The sequence below is a fragment of the Danio rerio genome, chromosome 22 (assembly GCF_049306965.1).
Source record: "Danio rerio strain Tuebingen ecotype United States chromosome 22, GRCz12tu, whole genome shotgun sequence".
Lineage (NCBI taxonomy): Eukaryota > Metazoa > Chordata > Actinopteri > Cypriniformes > Danionidae > Danio > Danio rerio.
In genome coordinates, this window is record NC_133197.1 from 13,300,960 (window position 1) to 13,322,364 (window position 21,405).

The 21,405-nt window shown below is 37.2% G+C and overlaps 1 protein-coding gene across 4 annotated transcripts in view; it reads right to left on the bottom strand.

Annotated features, from left to right (window-relative positions):
- cntnap5b (contactin associated protein family member 5b) overlaps window positions 1–21,405 on the bottom strand; it is a 179,167-nt gene that overhangs the window by 142,418 nt on the left and 15,344 nt on the right. For 2 of the 4 annotated variants that reach the window (XM_009296210.5, XM_073937420.1), the window contains 2 exons: window positions 11,902–11,990; window positions 5,538–5,623 (listed from right to left, as the gene is read on the bottom strand). The gene's annotated coding sequence lies outside the window, so the exon portion shown is untranslated. Of the gene's footprint in view, window positions 1–4,480; window positions 4,510–5,537; window positions 5,624–11,901; window positions 11,991–19,070; window positions 19,383–21,405 lie in introns of all 4 variants that reach the window. The other 2 variants (XM_073937421.1, XM_073937419.1) reach the window with 2 other exon arrangements.

Genomic DNA, 21,405 nt, shown 5'->3' on the forward strand with positions numbered 1-21,405 from the left:
ACAGTATCTGTGCATCTTGATGGTGGTCTTAAGATTTCTGCCATAGTCATTGATGGTGATGGTACTTGTGGTGCTGCATTGATTTCTGAAATCTTCATACCTGCCTTTTATCCAGCCTCTTTGTTCCAAGTAATTTTTCTTCATCATGGTATAGATGTGTCCATACTGTCCCTTAATCAGATACATTCACAAAACAAAACATCACTTTAGTATAGTGCCAGGGCAAAACTCACAGGTTGTAATAGATCAATGACATAATGTTGACAGTATGTGTTTAAAATAATTGCAAACAAACCTGTTCTGTCTTTAGATGTATGACAGGCGATCATCATCCTCATCTGTCTACCAGTCAGAAATCACAGTTGCGTGTGGATGTTTGAGTCGAGCTTCCTCATATGCATCTATAATAAAACATCACATTGTTGTTAACCTCCCGTAAAGAAAAGTTCAAATCCTGAAATACTATCAAAGTTAATTAATGCATATAATACCTATAGTGTAAATAATCAGTACACAGAAGGTTGCACAAGATTTATTCGGATATTCATGCAGAGTGACAGCCTTATGAATCTGAGACATAGATTTGTAAGATGGTCAAGCACATGCATTATTCTGTACCCATGAAGATTAACCTACCATTGTGAAAAATGTTTGATGATGATAGCCAATAACAATAAACCATTTCAGCTGTTTGTGAAGCAATTAGTAATGTAATGTCTGAAAAGCTCAATCTATGTTGAAAATATATCAGCAGTTTACAGCTTATGATGGACTTTTAGCACACAACTATAACATGCCTATTCACGTTCAAAAGAGTGTGCCATTGACTTCTTTGGTCGTGATGTACTGCAAAATGATCTCACTAACCTTTGTTAAACAAGAACAATAAGACTTAACCAACAAATATTGTTACCCATTCATTTAAATCAGAATTTATCACTGTCAATAACATAAAAAACAAACAAAAAAAAAACATCAAAATCTGCTTTAAGACTTTCAGTTTTACATTAACTGATCATTACAGCTTGAACAAAAGATATAATTGATTCACATAGGCTAACACATATGAATTAAAGTGCACACTAATATATTTCTCTTGGATAATTTAAAGAGAATAGTAAACAGTCGAGTTTCGATCACTTTTCGTGACTAACTGCATAAACAAGATAAACAATAATATTTTATTAATGCAAAACGATTAGTTTTTATTTACACATAATCACAGAATTAATACTGTTGGATAAGTATACGCCTGTACAATGATTTTTTCAACATCCACGGTACTTTATAATGTTAAATCAGGAAAAAAACACGTTTTGCCAAGTTAGTTAATGGATTCGTCTACAGAAACTTTCTTTAACGCAAAGTTAGCATACACACAAATTCGTTTCATGTTTCTTTAAAATAATTAAAATAGTTTTCAGTTACTACACACGTTACAATCTAACATTGTGTAAAAGGAAAAGGAACTTTCAGACGTGTTTGTAACTGTTAGCGTTAGCATACATTAGCTCCAGTCCTGTTTCTTAAAGCAAGTTACATTTCGTATCAAACTGTTTTAAATTACTAAACGCTGTTACAACCAAACGCCGTGGAAATGTTTTAAGCTCTAAATTCGCTAATTATACAGAACACAAGCAGTAAAAAGCTTACCTTTCTGACCGGACTCCACGTGAAATGTTTGAAAAACCAAACTTTTTCTTCTTGTGATCTTCGTGCCATGGTGGTTGACAACCAGCTTTTTGGAGCATTACCGCCACCGTCTGGATTGGAGTTTGGATCATGAGTTTAGTCACGCATGTGTTTATTATGAAACCAACTTCTGCTCTATAAAAAAACAGTCAGCACAGGAGCGTGCTATCTCAAAAATAAGCGAATTTTACATAGTTTTTCTCTAGATGACATGTATAATCTATTTATAAATAATATTGTTTTGTTTGCGTCTAAACATTGCGACCATCCACACTAAATATTCTTTTTTTTTTTGCTATCGTACCATGAATATGTTCTCAAATTATCATTAAACGTGGAGCTAACAGATTACTAGATAAAATAAGAACTTAATCGGTTGCCATCAGCCGAGTCCTTGCCAGAAGCGGCCAGGACTCTACAGACAGACTCGGGCCGGATATGGTTGACCGGAATCGGGCCAGTGCTTTACAGCCGCATCACAACCGCATGTGCGCGAGCGAGCTGCGGGCCGCACTCGGCCCGGATAACACTCGCCGATGCCGAGTCGGAGCCGGAGGCACCGGAGGGCAGCCGAGCTCGGGCCGATTACTGCCTGCTATCTGGGAACTCTCAAACATGAATAATTCCACTAAATAAAAGCCATAGAGAATCTAAAAAATATCCCCTTTCCATAATTCCCTTTCTCCATCTCCTCATTGGGAATTCATATTGGTCTTCTTTCTCTAGAGAGCCATTTCCTGTCTCATGTTTTTTTTTTTTTTTTACCTCCCAGCATGCCGTGCTCTGATCGCGCTGTTAGACTTACAGATTAGTGCCTTTTAATTTACTCTCCCGCCGGCTCCTCACGTCTGCTATCCACGGTCAAGGTTTCGCTTTCCACCTGCGGTTCACAGCGTCTGGATTTCATTTGGTTAACCTCACTTTAATAAAGCGCCTAATAATAGGCTGGATGGGTGTCATCTGCTTGCATGAGAATGAGATGAGGAACGTACTGAGAAAACCATTTATAAATTTGCTAAAATTAAAGCTACTACACTATAAAAAATAATAATAATAAAAAAAAACTGTTAATTAGCAGCTTCCGTATATCTATGGATGTGAATTGCATTATAGGATGTTGATCGATTTTTAGATGTTGATAATTCAACTCTACAGTTTAAAAAGTTACTTTTATTGATATTTTAGTATTTTAAAAATATATATTATATAAAAGAAACAACAAATAGAGAAATGAGTTTGTAAAATAACTAAAACGTATACTGGCAGTTTTTCATAAAGATTTAGTAGCGTAATATACGGAACCAACTTAGACAAGATATCACAGCAAACTATTAAAAACGTCTCTTTATTGAACTTTGAGGGTTAAACGTTGTTGGAAGAAAATCAAGGTCCCATAATGCAATTCAATAAAATAATATAGGAAATAAAAACGTGAATCACAAAATACGTAAAAAAAACTGCTAATTTACAAATATTTTTTGACAAGCATGTCATTTGGTTTTTTGAAAAATGTCTTATTTGTGGTTTGTAACGTTGCTTTCTTTCAGTGAAAAAGGACATGATAAAGATATTAAAGTCCATGTGAAATCCAAATATATAATGTTTAGTTTTGTTATTGTTAATTATTTTAAAAAAAAAAACACACAAATTGTTTCTGTAATCTTCAATCAAATTTCGACCATTTACTTTCATTTCTGGACTGGCGGTCCTTCTAAGCAGATATCAGTTGATGATATCACAAAAAAAAAAAAAAAAAACACCCTACACTGAAAAAAATATTCAAAGATGATTACTTGGAATTACTCAAATTGTTTTAAGGTAAGTGGTAGCAAAAAAAATGAAAATAAAATAAATATTTGGGCTGAATTTAAACAAACAAATTAAGTTGAACATCACTAAATGTAATTATTTGTTTAACTGAGTGATCTGTTAAGTTTGTATTCAGCGACCATATCTAATGTATTGAGGTCCTAGGCCATTTCTGGATTTATAGACAACAAATGAGGAGTCGATTACAGTAATCCGCCCTGCTAGTGATAAAAGCATGAACAAATTTCTTTAAGTCCTCACTGAAAAGAAAGTATCTAATTCTTGCAATGTTTTTGAGATGACACAGATGATGCTGATTTATTTACTGCTTTTACATGAAATTCAGATCTGACTCCAGAATCACACCAAGATTTTTGACCTTAATATAAAATTAAATATATCAAAACTAAACAGAAATGGGTTCAGAAAATTAAAGCTAAACTAAACTTAAATGAACCCGAAATTAACAGCAAATAAAAAAAGAAAATACCATTGGAATAAAAATGTATTTTAAAACTATGATAACCTCCAGGCAGGATTAGACTGCATTTGATTTCAATATCAATACACCGAATGATTTCAGCTATTTATTTCAAATAATTCAACATCTCCTTGTCAGTAATTCCTTAATACACATTATATTACATCCAGCTGTATTCACACAAAACATTCATTTTTTTCTCCCCTGCTATTTTGTAAAAATGCAGCTTATTTCTCAAAAAGCTATCTATAACCGTTTTGAAAGCGGCTGATCTATTGTCGAGCGACTGAAAAAAAGTGCTGCCGCGACTTTAGTAACTCCTCACCGCTAGTCTAGATGAGAAACATGCTAAAAAAGAGAGAACGCGAGTCTTTCTGTGAAAAGGACACAGTGTTCATCTCTAGGAGCAAAGCTTTGGGAAGAAAGGCTGAGTGAGAGGAAAAAAAGATAAAAGACGGGAATAGAAAGAAAGGAGAGAAACAGACAAAAAAAAGGCACCTTCAGTTCCAGCAAAGGTGAAGCCACATCTAGACAAAAGAGTAGAGCAAGAACAACCATTAATAAATAACGACATTATTTATTAATTGCATATTGTGGATGATGTTTCTCCTTTTTATGTTCTTCATTTTTTTTAACCTTAATTCAGCCTTTCTTCCTTATACGTGTGGGGTTTTGAGCTCTCTTGCGTTCTTGGTTTTCAGACTCATTAAAAATTAAGTGGTTCAATACACATGTCCAGGTTTTCATTATCGTTGAACTTGATGAAGGTTCATGCATTGATTTTAATACACCGGCTCCAGTATATCTTGTATCCAAAAAGTGACTACTTACAACAATGAAAACAAATAGCCACTGGAAGTCACCCGAGACTCTGAAACACTTAGAACTGATAAAGGTCTTGTCTTGATGAATTATCCCTGCAGGCACAGGACGTCAACATGATGTCATATTGACGTTGTACCCCAAAGTCATGGGAACGTTGGATTTTGTTTGGAAATGAAAATCGGATTGACGTATATATCAACATATCAACATCTAATCATGTTAGACCTTGATGTTGTGTGGACATCAGATATTGGATTCTAATCACTTTCCAAAACAAACTAAAATCAACCAATTATTATTTTGATGTCGATTCAATTTGATATTGATATCAATTTGATTAGCAATAGTTTGATGCCGGTATTAGATGTAAAAATAACGTCCTTAGACGTTGAATTTTGGTCACCTGACGTCATGACCTAAATCAAACCTAATATTAATGTCTAATGATGTTGTGTACCTGCTGGGATGATTACTACAGACTACCCCAATAATGAACCTCGGCAGTGTATTAAAGAGTCACTAACCTGAATTTGAAAAACAAATCCTATTCACGTCTTACATTCAGAAAGTATGATTGTCATCAATCATTTTTTTCTGAAAATAACTTCTCCATTCTGGCTTTTTGTTTTTGCCATTTGTGGTTTTAACTACTAGCCTTTCTAATATCCTGTGGCCAGTTCAATCCTGGGTTAGATGTCATTATATATATTTTTTGAAATAGCAAAACTACCTTCAGAAAATGTGAAGATGCTTTCAAGGGTGAACTCCAAGTATAGTTCCATTCTGGTATGGTTTCCACTTTCCCCTAGAGAAGACCTGTGGAATAAAATCATGTTGTGTTTAGAGTTCTTTAGTTAAATACAAACATTCTCATGTTTGCATTTCAAGCATCTCAAACACGATCATGAGTGATCTCTTGAACATTTTTTTTGTTGCAGGTAACAAGCTCAGCACTCACATTAAATATTATAGTGAGTTGTAATGTGTTTTCATCTTAGTGTATAAATACATTGGATACATTTATCCTACATTTATCTGCATTTTCAAAATGTATGTGCCCCATTTAGCATTTTATGCTAGATTTCAAAATGCGCTTAAAGGAGGAAACATAGATAAATGTCCAAGATGTTATTAGCTGTTTCATTTAAATATATTAATTAAATTTGTGCGATTAACTGGAATATTGCATCAAAGACGTGCAAGTAAAGCAGTATTTGCATTCAATGATTCTGAGAGAACAAAATGATCACTTCTTGATTAACTGGCACCAAATATTTAAAATAAAAACGGAATTTGCTGTGGTAAGAGAAACTCCGTGAATCTTTTCTTCATTTAATACATGACTTGCGCCTTAGAAGAAGATTGTCACGTTTAGCGTGATCAAAACAATAACAAAAACAGAAACAAAAGGTTGCGGATCCAAGTGCAGATTTTTATGATAAAATCAGTGACAAAACCAAAAATCCAAAAGAGCAAAGTAACAAATAAACAACAAAACAAGAAACTAAGGCAGATAAACACGAACTAGACATTAGCAGGACACAGGAACAAGATCAGGAACAGTAACTCGATATACAAGACTTACTGGGCAACTTGACAAGGAAGACAAACGACGCGATGACAAACAACGGTGGAATGATGGAATATATAGTCCAGATAATCAACGGTAACAGAACAGATGTGATGACAGATCAGTGTATGTGTTCCAGTGTATGCGCATGGTATGTATGGAATTGTAGTCTTTCTGGGACGCTGTAGTGCCTTCTGAGTCCTGATGCACTCCAGCGCTCTCAGGTGGTCACTGAGAGATGTGACAACGATGCCGACATGCAACGAACACGTAGTAGCATTTAAACGCATGAGAAGTGGAGCACAGATGCTCTGGACAGTTCTGGAGGTAATTAATAAAATAAATAATAATAATAATAAAATTAATAAAAAAACACTAATATTAAAACGGTTCAGGCGTTTTAGAATGGCCAAAACAATATTTCAGATGTTTTACAATGTGGTTTGTCCATTTACACTCACTTTTATCATCACTTGATCTCATATAACAAAATCACATGACCTTTTAAATGCGCATATTGGAATTCGTTAAGTAAAAGTGTTTCCATCGTAGTTTACGCACTTTTTTATTATCGAATAAAAAATTTATCCTACTCATCTTCCCACGCATTTTCAAAATGTATGCGCATCTTGGCATTTCAATCAACCATTTTTTTATGCGCATATCCAAAATGCTACCTAATGACATGCTGGCGACCTAGAAATTTAACTTCAGCACCAGTTCTTCTAAGACCTGATATCATGTCACTCATTACAATTAGTTCCAATCAATAGCGACACGACAAATTAACACAAATTTCTACTCAAGTTATTTGAACTTTCACGATAGATGCAGTTGGGACAAATAAGTTGCGCATTCCGCGTTGTTCATGCTGCCTGGCAAAATAGCCTCTGTCGGTGCATTAGTGTTGACTTTCTATGTGACCTGATCACACAAATTTTGCATTCAAGTCACTTTATTTATAAACTAATTTTAAGAGGATCACATGATTATGATTGACCACAGCCGGTCCAGCATTAGCTAATCATGATCCTCTTTTTCTCTATTTTCACCTGGGGATACTCATCCCGAGGTCCTCAGATTATGCGGAGTCACTGATTGGATCCAAGACCAGCGACGATATGATCCCAGGGTTTCCATATCCGGGACCAGGCCATATCCTGAGCTGCTGCTGCGCTGATGGTCGTGGGGAGTGGAGAACATGAGTCTGATTCCAGCGACGCTCCAGGGACAGACGAGTCTTCGCTGAGGCCATCTTCCAGCCTCCACCGCGGTGACTGAAGCTCTGTACAAGACTTTGGCCAGCGGAGAAATTAAAATGGTCGTGTCCAACTGAGTCTGGTTCTCTCAAGGTTTTTTTTTTCTTCACTCTCATCAGGTGAAGTTTTTTTTTTTTTTTTTTTCCTCTCCGCTGTCGCCACTGGCTCGCATGGTTCAGGATTGGTAGAGCTACGCATCAATGAATTTGCTCTTCAGTGTTTGAACTCTCAGTAATGATTAAATCACACTGAACTGAGCTAAACTGAACTGAACTTAAACACTAAAAACTGAACTACACTGTTCCAGTTACTATGACCATTTATGTGAAGCTGCTTTGACACAATCTACATTGTAAAAGCGCTATACAAATAAAGCTGAATTGAATTGAATCCTCCAATCATATGATTCCTAAGTTACTATTAATAACCACAGTCTTTATTTCACTACTATATTCATTTGGAAGAAACCCCCCTTCTCCTCCCCCTATTCACTTAAATTAGGCAGCATGATGTCCCAGTGGTTAGCACTATTGCCCCACACCAAGAATACAGCTGGCTCTGGTCCTCCCCGGACCGGTTGGCATTTATGTGTGGAGTTTGCATGTTCTCCCCGTGTCCACATGGGTTTCGCCCTGGTTCCCCGGACATGCATCATACGTAAACTGACTAAGCCAAATGGGCATCATAGTCTAGCTCCCAGCATCAGTATATTTTAGTCTCAAAGGAGTTCACCTTAGCCACATCAGCTGGAGAGTTTTTGAGATCTACCTAAGCTCAATCTCCCCTCTCGCCCTGTGAATGGGAGAGAGCCCTGGGCTCGAGGTTTCCTCGAGGTCTTTCCCAGGACAGCATGCCATACAAGCTTATTGTAAATATCAGCTAGGTGTGAAATCTTGAATATTCCTTCGTCCTCAGCAGTCGTAGCTGGATATACAAGCTTCTGATTCAAGCTACGGATTGGGGCCTTCATCAAAGAAATCTTATACTTTGTCAAATAAATGTATTTCAATATCATATTTAACTCCCTGGTCTTAAAAGTAGAAATAAAACTCTTCGACTCCTTCATAATATTGGGATTAGTATTTGCTGTTGTTATTTCCCTACATGTTCGAATTAGTGGACGGAGCCAGCAGTTGTTGATCTTCTTCTGCAGAGGCGAAGTTTAGCCACACTTTTAATTAATTTAAGCATCACATTAACCTGTCATTCTTTACAAATTAGCTTCAATGTAAGCTGTTTTAGACCAAATTCACCTTTTTGAACTTTGACCTTTTAGTTTATGACGTCTTTAAATTCCAGCCACTAATTGACAACATCCGATAAACAACCTACACTTTTTCAAGCCAACTGTAGCAGGAGCTGGAAGAGTTGTGGAGCTCTGAAAGCTGATAGACTCTCCTCCTTCATCTGTATCGTCCAGCAGCAGATGGGTATTGACAGCTGGCTGACGTCCAGTCACAGAGAGCAGTGTGTGTTCGCTCTCCTGGAGCTTTTTTTCTCAGTCTCTGTGGGTTCTTTACATCCGTGCGGAAGTGTATTGGACTTTAATTACGGCTTCTGTTTGCTCTGGATTAGCGGTAGGCCTACAATCTCGGTTGGGAGAGCAACTGCACAACAACCAAAACAACAACGCCAATGCTTTTAGCTGTTGGTTTACGGCTTTAGAAGGAAAAATTGAGAGTGGTGTTCAAGGGTGAAAACTCATAGCTGCAAAAGCAAGATGGTGCCCTGACGTTTATGAGATGTTCTGGGTGTCTTGTAAAATTTTGGAAAGCGGTTGCTAGAAATTTTTTTATTGAATTTTTAAAACATGAAGCCTTAGAATAGTACTGACTTGAAGGTGTAGTCCAGAGTGTGTTTTTAAAGCTTGGTTGTGTTTATAAGATGGAAAGCAATGCTTCATTTGTTTAAAAAAAAATCACGTTAATTTTTTATATATCTTACTTTGATTATATAATGCTACATGAAAACAAACATCATATTTCTTATATACAATTAGTGAGAGTGAACACCCTGTGAGATCGAGCGCTACAACACGGAGGGCTCTATTTTGACGGTCCATGCGCAGAGCGCAAAACGCAGGGCTTTCAGGGCGTGTCAGAACGCGTTTTTGCTAATTTAAGGACGGGAAATCTGCCTTGCGCCAAGGCGCATGGTTTAAAAGGGTTGAGTTTATTTTCTTAATGAGTTATAGGTGTGTTTTGAGAATAAACCAGAATCTCATCTCCCATTCCCTTTAAGAGTCAGCTGCATCGCGCCATGAGCGCATTCGCTATTTACAGGACACAAAGTAAGTCTAAGTGGAAAAAATGAGCATTTCACAAGCAAACAGTTAACAGTTTTTTTAACAGAAAACTGTTAAACAGAGCATCTACTGCGTGAGAATGAGAGATAAATGATCTACTTTCACTTTCGCTCTTGGATAGGGAAACCTTTACGCACAGACATCAATTAGCCTATAAATAATTAATTTCATTTGTTAAGCGCAAAGATTTGTTTCAAAACTATTTCTAAATTCAGTTCTAATTTCTAGCAAACGAATAAATGAACAATAATGACCAAGTCTGGTCAAAATACTGAGTTATTTCCAAATACACCTGCCAGGCCCCATATGGTCTTAAACCTGACAGGTGGGCAAATCTAAGCTTTTTTTAATAAAACAAATATAAATATAGATATATTAAATAATACTGCTAATAATAATAACATTATACAAAAGCAAATTGTTATGAATGAACTGAAAAAGCCTCCCGAGATGAAGAAGACATAAAAGCAGTGGTTTTTCATATTTATATAGGCTAGAAAATAATATGTTTTGTAATATTTTAATCCTTTATATTTATATCCTATATCAATTCTTAATATATCCTATATATATCCTTAATATTTAAATGTTTTCATATGTAAAGATATTTGCCTATTGCTCTCTTGTGCGTATTAAGCAGTGTGTAAGCGAGGCGCAACTCTGCGCCGGAGTTTAGACCGGGTTAGTTTTGGTCTAATGAAAAATCTATTGTAGTTTCTCAAAATAGCAACGCGCCAGCTGTCCGCCTCAGAACGCCTTCCTTTTTAGACCAGAACGCCTATGGGCGCACAAATGAGCACTAATGCATTTGCTATTTAAACAGCGTAGCGCAACGCCACAAAACGACTCTTGCGCCAAGCTGAAACTAGCAAAAGACTATTGCGCTGCTTCTTGCGCCACACTGTGCCGGGTGTATGATAGGGCCCGGAGACTCACATTAACCAGCTCTGTCTTCTTTGTCTACCAGCGTGACAACGTCATTATTTTGCCAAGTATGATGCCACCCTAACATCTAAGCCTAAACACATCTCTAATTCTGATTGGCTGATTGGAATGTTGTTCCAGGATCAACACAAATGTTAATAAAGAAGCAACAGTAATAATATTTTTCCATTAAAGCGTGCATATTTTATTTTATTATAACGTATAACCATTGTTAAAAAAGAAGCTTGCTAGTTTTTCATATCAATAAAAACAATTATTTTTTTTTCATATGCACAAATATAATAAAAGGTGATTATTTTATACTTTAATGATAGCTTTGAATCTCTTCATATCTTTAAATAAAAAAGTTATGATTATTATTAAACAGAATCATTATTTTTTCCCCTCGCCAGCTCCTTGCTACACAATACTGTGACACTTTAGTTTAGGTCACAATTCAGGCTTATTATTGTGATTAATTATTCATTAGTAGTTATAAAGTATGATCTTACTCTGCATCCATAGTCCTTTACAAAACCTAAACCCAACTACTATCTCATGAATTAATAAACAGCATTAATAATTAATAAACAGCTAATTATTAGTTTATTAAGCTAGTATGGTTTGTTAATATCGTGAATTGTGACCTAAAGTGTGACCCACAATACCAAAACTTAATTTAAATTTATACTTAATACCAACCTACAATCTTTCGACATTTCAACCCCTAGAGCTCCAGCCCTGTGAAACCCAAAGTCCCCGAGTTTACTGTAGGGAAATCAGGCCTGCGCTGAAAATGGCAAGGAACCAAAGAGGAACCGTCCTATCCGTCACGGATCATTGGCTTCTACGGAGCGATCCGTGTGGGGGTTTGAAATCATCAGCACACTAATAGACTGAACTTACCCAATGGGGCTTATGGCAGGCCTTCAGAAACGACGCTCATAAGGCATGTTCAGGAAGAAGAAAAAAAAAAAAACGTGTGGATGCTCATATCGCTTGTCTCTGATGGCGTGTGACTGTTTTAAAAGTTCACCTCAGGTTGTGTGGAAGAATCGCTCCAGCCTGGAAAATAGCTGGCTAGGTGAGGGAACATCTGTTTCCGATGGATCCAGTCCCACCTCGCTGGGAAGCCAGATGGAAAGAAAAGGAGATAAAAAGAGAGAGAGAATGAGTCGAGAGAGAGAGAAAGAAAAAAAAAGCATTCAGAAAGGTGACTAATTACGCCTCTGATGTCTGCATTCAGACTGTGAAAGTGAATTACACATCTAACAGGCTGTGACTCTAGAGAACCTGGGTTTGGCTTCTCTGATTGCTCAAGGTATTACAAATATTTCACAGATTTTTTATTTCCCCAGAAAGACGAGCCGGACGTGCTCGCCATAGATCTAAATTCACTTAATCTCGTTAAGCAAGATGCAATACAGTCGGGCTGACAAAGCACTTCAGCTTTAATGGAGATTCGCCTCAGCATTGGCTCGCGCTTCCCAGAAATCGACACTCATTATCTGGATCTGGTTATTGGTGCGGCGGCCCGACGTTTCAACATCGAGGCTTTGTGGGGTAAATTTACGGAACGCTCCGCCCCGTTCCCGAAGAAACACCATTAACCTCGTACATTAGCTAAGCCTGTGCATATGCTGAAATTTATTAACTTTTATGGCCGGCGATAATTTCCATTATAAAGCCATTATGAAGCGCTTCAGTAAATGTCTGAGATTTGTGACATAATGGAGGAATTAACCAAAGGTTCGGTCATATTGAGAAGCCTTTGTGCAGTTAGCTTCATTTCCAAACGAATCAAAGAGCATGTCTGGGTTTGATGAGGCTGAATGGCTCATTTCTCTCTTTACTCTTACAGAAAAAAACTACAAGAGCTTCAGATGGTAAAATTACATATGAAATACACATGGAACACAAAGGAAACAGGGGTTTGAACCAATTACATGTGGGGAAAAAAAGTAATCGAATGTCGTTGACACTCAGATAAGCTCAGTTAACAGTGAGTTATGTTCGGCTCTTGCCACTTGAAATGTGCTTTATCACCTAAAAAAGAAAAAGCATGGAAGGTAGTAAAAAATAGAGAAGTATCTCAAAGAGAACAAATGGAAAAATATTCAAAATGCTCACCTTAACAGATTACAGATTCCTTGGGAGGTTCAAGAGAAAGAGGTTTAGCTAGTTTTACCCATACCTGTCAATATTGGGATGTGAAAATAAGGAATATACACACCCTAATAAGGGATATCCCCCTTGAAAAAGGAGCTTCTGAAGCTGTTTCATTGTAAATAAACAGTTAAACGGGCAAATAAATTGGCGAGCAGTTTGGCTTATTAAAATTAATAGCTATTATAAAGAAATAGTGTCAAGTTATCAAATCTCACTAACCTTTTCTTCACTGTATAACTTACACATACTGATTAAAGAGCAGTGAATGAATCTCATTTAGATTTATCGTTTGATTACATGAAATGACAGAGGTGTCACTTTAAAAATGCACTCATCTAAAATTATAATAAAAGCATTCGACGGCTTTCTTACTTTTTATGCTCATTTAGGACAAAATTAGTTGTGTTTGAAAAAAAAAAAACACCAAAATCGATACCTTTAGATGTTATTATTATTAATTATGTGTACATGTCTGTTCAAACATGCACCCAAACCCCAAACTTTCGCTCCGCTTAAAATCGCGTGTACAGAATTAGTTTGGGAAACAGTATCTACTTATCACCATGGAATGCGTCAGCTGACAGTCACGCACTGCTATATGACTATTTTGAGGACTGCATAGGAGGGGCAACAGCAGCTGTAATGGAAAAGAAGGAAATCCCTTTCTGTTTTTATATGTCCATTTGAAATCCATATGTATTTCAAAGTGTTTTCATGCCTAAATAAAACACAGAAAGCACAGAACAGACTAACATTTAGGAGCAATGGGCGTCTCCTGGTGGTTCAGCGGTATGGGTTGCGTATAGGAAGGATCGGCTCTTTAATGTTTATTGCCACCCTTCAGAGAAAGACTGAAAATACAGGATAAATACCTTTATGGGATGGTAACGGGATAGAACTGTAAAATAAGGAAGAATACCGGGAAAACGGGAGAGTTGACCGGTAATATAATAGATAATTTAAGCCTATTTTTCCCACTTTTCTCCAAATTTTGACAAATATCTTAATTATATTGTAAAATATCTGATATTTAGATTCTCAAATGTGTCTAAGAACATGTATTTGGTATTTTAAACAACTTAAAATTGATCATATTATTTGATCTATAATGGGTGCCGTAATGTTAGAGTAGAGAGATTAGAGCTGCTGGATTTACAACATGTTAATTCATCAAAAAACTCAAAATGAATAAAAAGAATGTGATTGTTCAATTGGGAGAAGACAAGTGTAAGTGTTCTAGTAGCATAAATAGTCTGTCTGATGTATATAAGAATTTTGGCCAATACTGATAAGTCTTATTAGCTGGACGTCAATAACCGACAGGCAGGGGCGCCGGTAAAAGGGTGTCGCGGACGAAAGAGAAGAGCAGAGTGGGGGTGTTGTAGACGAGTTAAAAAAAAAGGGGGGGTGGTCTGGTGGGCCCTTAATAGTATCTCTGGGAGCCCCAAAACAGTGTGGGCCATTAGAAATGTTATATTCCCAGTCTTAAAACTTTTTATTTAACTATTTCTATGACTGATTACACAAAACACATTGCCAACAAACAGAATGGAGAATTAATTACTTGAAGAAAACTTCTTTGTACTTACATTGTTTTACTTGGATTTTTTAATGCGATCTTACGGCAGCTTAAAACTTTCTTATTTACTGCCTAATTGGTATTATTTTTGTACATTTAGCACAATTTGCACACCCCCAATGAGGGGTGGTGTTTTGCTGTGTTCACATCAGACGTGGATGAAGCATCAAGCACGAGTGATTTACATGTTAAGTCAATGCAAAGACGCGAATAGATACGCTCGAATGAGGCGACACGAAGGACGCGATTCATGCAAATGAAGCATAAAGCAAGTTGGGCGTTTTGTGCAATTCAATTGCTCGGCTCAGTCGGAAGCACCACTTGAAGCTTCCATCATCCAGGTATAGTTTCTGGAGGACCTCTGAATGGATCCAGTGGACTCAAACACGGCTTCAAATGAGTCAACGCTGTTTTTCACTCTTCATAAAGCACATAAACACAGCCATTCTCTCAATAAAAAACATGTTAGCCATTTAGCAAGAAAGCTAGAGTCACCGTGCAGACAGAAGCCCTGCCTATGACGCAAATGAAGCGAGTATACTTAAAATGTTCACGCATCTATTTAGGCGTAAATATCGTGATTTATTTGCCTATTCTGTGTATGGTGTAAACACAACTTTTAGGGTGAGGACTGGGGAGACACCATTTATAAAAAATCCTACATTTGATACGAATAAATTTGTACAAATTACACTTTTCTGACATTAAAAGAGTTTCTTTGTGAAATCCGGGCTGGATTACTTGACATATTTTATTACCACTTTCTAAACTATAGTGAATAAACTGTATTACTGAGAAATGATAAACTCTGAAAACATTTAATTAGGTTGACGGTATATTGTTCCAAACTGCTAAAACATCAGTAAAATCCCTTTGTTGAATACAAAAAGATGTCATAGCAGAGATTAAGATATCCAAAGCAATTAAACCAATTTGAAAGTGTAAACAACATGCAAAATACTCATTAGAATGACAAGAATTGGCAAATGTTCATTAATTATTGTAATTAGTACTTTCAACCAAGAGGTTACGGCCATCATAGTCATCAAGTAAAGTGATAAAGACTATTAGAAATGATCTGAAACCAGCTTAAAATGTGAAAACTGGCAAGGTGGTCTGGCTAGGGCTAAAGTGTTATCTCTCTTCCTGCCATCATAATAAGAAAATATCACACCACTACAAGGTTTAATTCTTGTAGGAGCGTGTGGCATTTTCTTGTGCGCTTCTCAATACCCAGACAGTAACTGAGAGAGCCATGGGCCCTTGTCATTTTCTTTGACAGGTCGCATAATGGGCCTATTGACAAACTGCCTGAGCTCCCCCTGGGCGGACGACACATGAGCGCTGGTGAGACTGAGACTCTTTTAGGAAAAGAAGCCGCTGATAAACAGTGCTTCGACCTATTGAAGTCCAACATAGACATAAATGCCATGGTGACAGCAGCTGAGACCGGAGAAAAGAGAGAGAAAAAAAAATGCTTTCAATTTAACAAGAGGGGAAATTAAAAAGTAGTAGAGTGTGAACGTGTTAGAGGAAGCTGGTATAAACAAGCCTTCAATTCCCGCCCAGTTTTGACAGACCGTTACATCGCCGGAGGAAAATAACTCTGACACCTGTAGTCTTGTGTGGAATGGTAATGCAGACCAGCATGCATTGCAGTGAATAGCAGGACATACTGAAAAACATGCCGTTCAGACTGAAATTTCACACAAACATTTGGTAACTTTTGGCAACTTCACTAGGTTGGACCTGTACTGTAGCCCAACTTTTGACCAGTTACCATGTATTCTGGTGATTTAGAAGCAACAAAGTGCACAGCAAAACACATTACAGTGTACAATGACATTTCAGCTGTGGTGGACATAAATTGAGTATTTAGACTTTTCAAAACAATTGACTGTACTTTTTATCCCAAAACATTTAAAAATAAGTTCAAATAATATGGTAATAACAAGTTTCCATTTAACGAATTTCAGATTAAAATATCCTATCAGAGCAAGTCTCCAATTAAAAATGCATGATTCAGTCAGAACGATAAGCTAATTAATGATTCACAGATTAAAATGATCCTGACATAGTGAGTCTCAAGTAAACAATTCATCATTCAAAGGATCCAGTCAGAATGATTCTCTCGCTAATGATCCACTGGCTCTGTCCGAAATCGTATACTTCTATAGTATATGCTAAAAACAGTATGTGAGCTGAGTATTATGTGTGAATTCATAGGATTCAAAAAAACAGTATGCGAGAAGTACACGAATGACCTCCTACTTCTGACAAGATTCTAATGTGCGCATCTGATGGGCACTATGCTATCCCATAATGCACCGCTGAAAAATGTATGAGTGGGAGTGAATCTGACGCAGGCAGGTCATGTGATGATGACAAAATGGTGGATGTAGTAGATCCGAGTTCCATTCATATTCTATAGAACTTACTTTTTGAACGGTAAAGTAATAAATTCAAATGTAGTTCCTACTGATATGGTACTCCAGGTAATGATTCATGACTCAAATGATACAGTCAGAACAATTCTCTAGCTAATGATTAAAATGACCTTGTCAGAGCAAGAGACCACGTATCGATTCATGATTCAAATAATCCAGTCAGAATGATTATCTCACTAATGATTCATTTATTAAAATGATCCTGTCAGAGTGAGTCTCCAGTTATTGATTCATGATTCAAACTATTCAGTCAGAAAGATTCTCTCGCTAATGATTCACCAATTAAAACGATCCTGTCAGAGCAAGTCTTCAACTGACGATTCATGATTCAAATGATACAGTTAGAACAATTCTCTCGCTAATGATTCACTGATTAAAATGATTATGTCAGAGCGAGCCTCCGGTTAAAATTTAGTGACTTAAATGATTCAGTTAGAATGATTCTCACTAATGATTCACCGATTAAAATGATCCCGTCAGTCTCCAGTTAAAGGTTCAGGACACCCTGGAGAACTTTTTTTTTTTATATATTAACAGATTTGTGTGTGTTGAGCATCAGTTAAGACAATGTTAGCACCTGTCAGCTTTAATTGTGAGGAAAACTGGATAATTTTGAGCTTTTGTCAGCAAATTTCAGCTTCCGGGTTTAAAATGATTTTTGGGGCGGGATCAAAATCGGCGACGTATCGCGGTACTGCAAGTGCAATGATGACGCGTCGATTTCTCATTATTATTCATAGTGGAGTTTTCTTATCCTATGAGAAGAGTCGGCTGCTTAATTATTCATGAGACCTGCCATAGTCAAGCCCGAGCTGTGAGACACGTCACGGACCCACGGCATGGGCACACAGTATTTAGCCGTTCATGAAGGCTCATATGCGTTTGTTTCCATGATCCACGGGGTTTGTTGCATGTTTTCCCCCGCGATCTTGTCAGGGCCGATCATACAGCAAAGCTGTGTGCGTGCTGCTAGCATTTTTGTCGGGAGAGCAGCACGAGAATTAGAGAATGGCGGACGTTGTCTTTTATCAGGAGTTCGTTCACATTCAGACACATCACTGTGCTGCTGTGTTTGCCTAAATCCTCCAGATTACCAGCAGGGCTAATGGTTAAAATAGACAGGTCAGGAGACCTGCTGCACTGAGTCTGCTGGATACGGGGATTGAGGGAGAATCCTCATTTATAGTGTTTACATGAACACACTTATCTTTATAATGATATAAATTGTGGTTATGTGTATATAAAATTACGAATAACGAATGTAGCAGGGCATTAAATCACTGTTCATTTCTTTGCATTTTAACTTTGTAAACTATAAACTCATGCGTCTCCTCATGGTTTGTCTCATTTTGTGAGCTAGCTTCGTTCGCTCACGTTCTCCCCTGCTGGCCACGCCCACTCCTGCCTGATGTTCGCGGAGCTCCACGCCCATTAATCATGCATCTTTTGAAAAAATTCTGAAGTAGACTTTAACCGAAAGTGGGGGGTGTCATGGCCCTTTAACAATTTATGATTCAAATGATCCAGCCAGAGCGAGTCTAAACAACGCATGATTCAAATGATTCAGTATGAACAAATCTCTAGCCAATGATTCACTGATTAAAGTTAACATGTCAGAGCGAGTCTCCAGTTAACAATTCATGATTCAAATGATAGAGCCATCTGGCTAATGATTCACCGATTAAAATGATCCTGTCAGAGAGGCTTGTCAGTAAACGACTCATGATTTGAATGATCCAGACAGAAAATTCACCTGTTAACGATTAGAATGATCTTGTCAAAGCGGGTCTCCAATAAATGATTCAATCAATCAAATTTTAAGAGAATCAATAGTTTTCAGATTGAATCCTTAGCTGGATTTTTTCATTTATCTAGAGCTGTTACAAATTGCATGGAGGGTAATTTTCAAAAACCTAACACTTAACACACTACAAATACTTGGGTAGAACTGAAACACACTAATTTATACTTTTATCAGAGAATAGTACTTAAAATTATCAGTACTTTTACCCGAGCGCTTGATTTGTGTACTCCGACAGCCACTGCCTTCCACCTCCACCGTCCAGAACTACAGACAAAAACCGCTCTCCTTCATCTTCCTGGCTCCCAGGAGTTGTACAGTTGTGCGAGGAGGACGGTGTCGTTCATTAGCTAAACAGGGTCAACGGTGTCTTTCCCTCCCACAAGCAGAATCCACCAAAATCAGCTCCACCGTCGCTTCCCCGCGCGGCGGCCCACACACAGCAGGTGTTTATGGGTAATTGCTGTGTTTGGCGCTTTAGATTGTTTGTGCTGATGGTGGTGGTTCCTTCCCAGGCATGGCTATAATTTTAGGATAAACACTTTGTTACTACGCATACATTTTAAACAGCGAAACAGCCCTGGTGGGTGTGAGAGCTCTCCAAGATGACTGTTTCACAACACTGTAGAGGTCTAATTCACTATCTGGGGGAGGGACTGTCAAACTAAAGGATGTTTCCTATCAAATATTGAGCAAAAGAGAGAATTAAATGGAAGAAAAGCTGTTAATGCATCATGTATTGAGTTGATGGATAAACATTAACAGTTATTAGTTGGATTAAAGTGCATCAGATGGGTTTTATCATACAATACAATAATCACAGAGGTTGTTTATCCTTGGTAAATGATTTTCATGGTGTATGATGCTCACGTGTTGACAAAAATTCAACTTGTTTAACATAACACAAAGTGTGTACTTTTATGTGAAGGAAAAGTATACACTTTTGAGTGTGTAAGAGAAGAGAATAGCTGCGTCCCAAATGGCACACTATACACTATGCACTCATGCACTATGTACTTATGCACTTACACACTCAACAGGATAGTATATGTATGTAGTGTTGTCCCAAATGGCACACTAATGCTTTTTTTTACTAAGCGGAAATTCAAACCGTTTCCCTGATGACGTTTGACAGTCGCCAAATCAGTGAAATAAACAACTGAATTATCAGATAATACCTGCCGTGAGTATTGCCGCATTCACAATCGGGAATCGCTATAATCACTCTCGTCGAGAATTTTGCTTTTACCATGAATGAGTGCATCATCCGGGTAATTAAAGTAATTAATTAAAATTCGTTTTCAGTGTGAACATACTACTTACACTATTTATACTACAAAATGGCGTAGAATAGTGCACAAGTATGCGATTTGGCAGCTTACGAAAGCTTTGGGACATACTACTTCCACAGATAGTTATGTTGCTTAAGTACTTCCCCTGTCAATTATCTGGACCCATCATCCACATTTATTTCATGTTTAACTACCGACCAGCAAAATAATCTGCCATGTGGAAGTCATTCATGCGGAGAAACCTCCTCAGGTCTTTGGGTAAATATGCATTCAGAAATTAACATCCAAACATATCTTGATATAAGTTCACATTGTTGTTGCAGATGAAATATAACACAGAAAATGTGGTTTAAATATGTTCCAGTTGGGTAGATATCCGCTTGTTAAGTGTGACGTCAAGCGAAGCGGCTTCCAGGTCCAAGCGCTGTATTCAACTTAATGGGGAGACTCATGAAATGGTAATAATAAACAATTACAAAGCGATTTAATACTTTCGAAAATCACGATCGCAATATATATTTCCATGGCTAATATCCAATGGCCAGAAAGTGATTCATTTTTTTTTATTGTTAAAATTTTGGTATTTGTTATGCAGCAAGCCCAGAGATTGTTGTGTACACTATGATTTTATGTAAACTTAACTTTAATGTGTGATAGGAATAAAACGTGATCATAAACGAATGATTTCTCCACTAAAATGAATGGCGGCTTGGACCCGGAAACAGTATTACATATGTCACCAACACGTCACCACTTAACAAGCGAATTGATTAAGTCATTCAAACAACTTTAGCCTTTCTACTTAGTGGGTGGTCTCGTGTGTCCACTATGTTTATAGTTTGTTTACACTTTTTAGCCAAGTTTGTCGTTCTAATTAAATTTACATCCAACGTGTCAATCAATCTGCCCAGTTGGTGGAATGAACTCCCTAACTGCATCAGAACGGCAGAGTCACTCTCTGTTTTCAAGAAACGACTAAAAACTCAACTATTTAGTCTCCACTTCACTTCCTAATCTGCAATTGCCTCTCTGGATATACCACTAACTGTATTTAAAAAAAAAAAAAAATACTAATACTTTCCTTCTTAGACTTTACAGACCTGAAACTTGCTTATAGCACTTAATCATTGTTGCTGTTATAGTTGTGTAAATTGCTTCCTTGTCCTCATTTGTAAGTCGCTTTGGATAAAAGCGTTTGCTAAATGACTAAATGTAAATGTACGTGTAATGTATTGTGGGCAACATTAGCGAG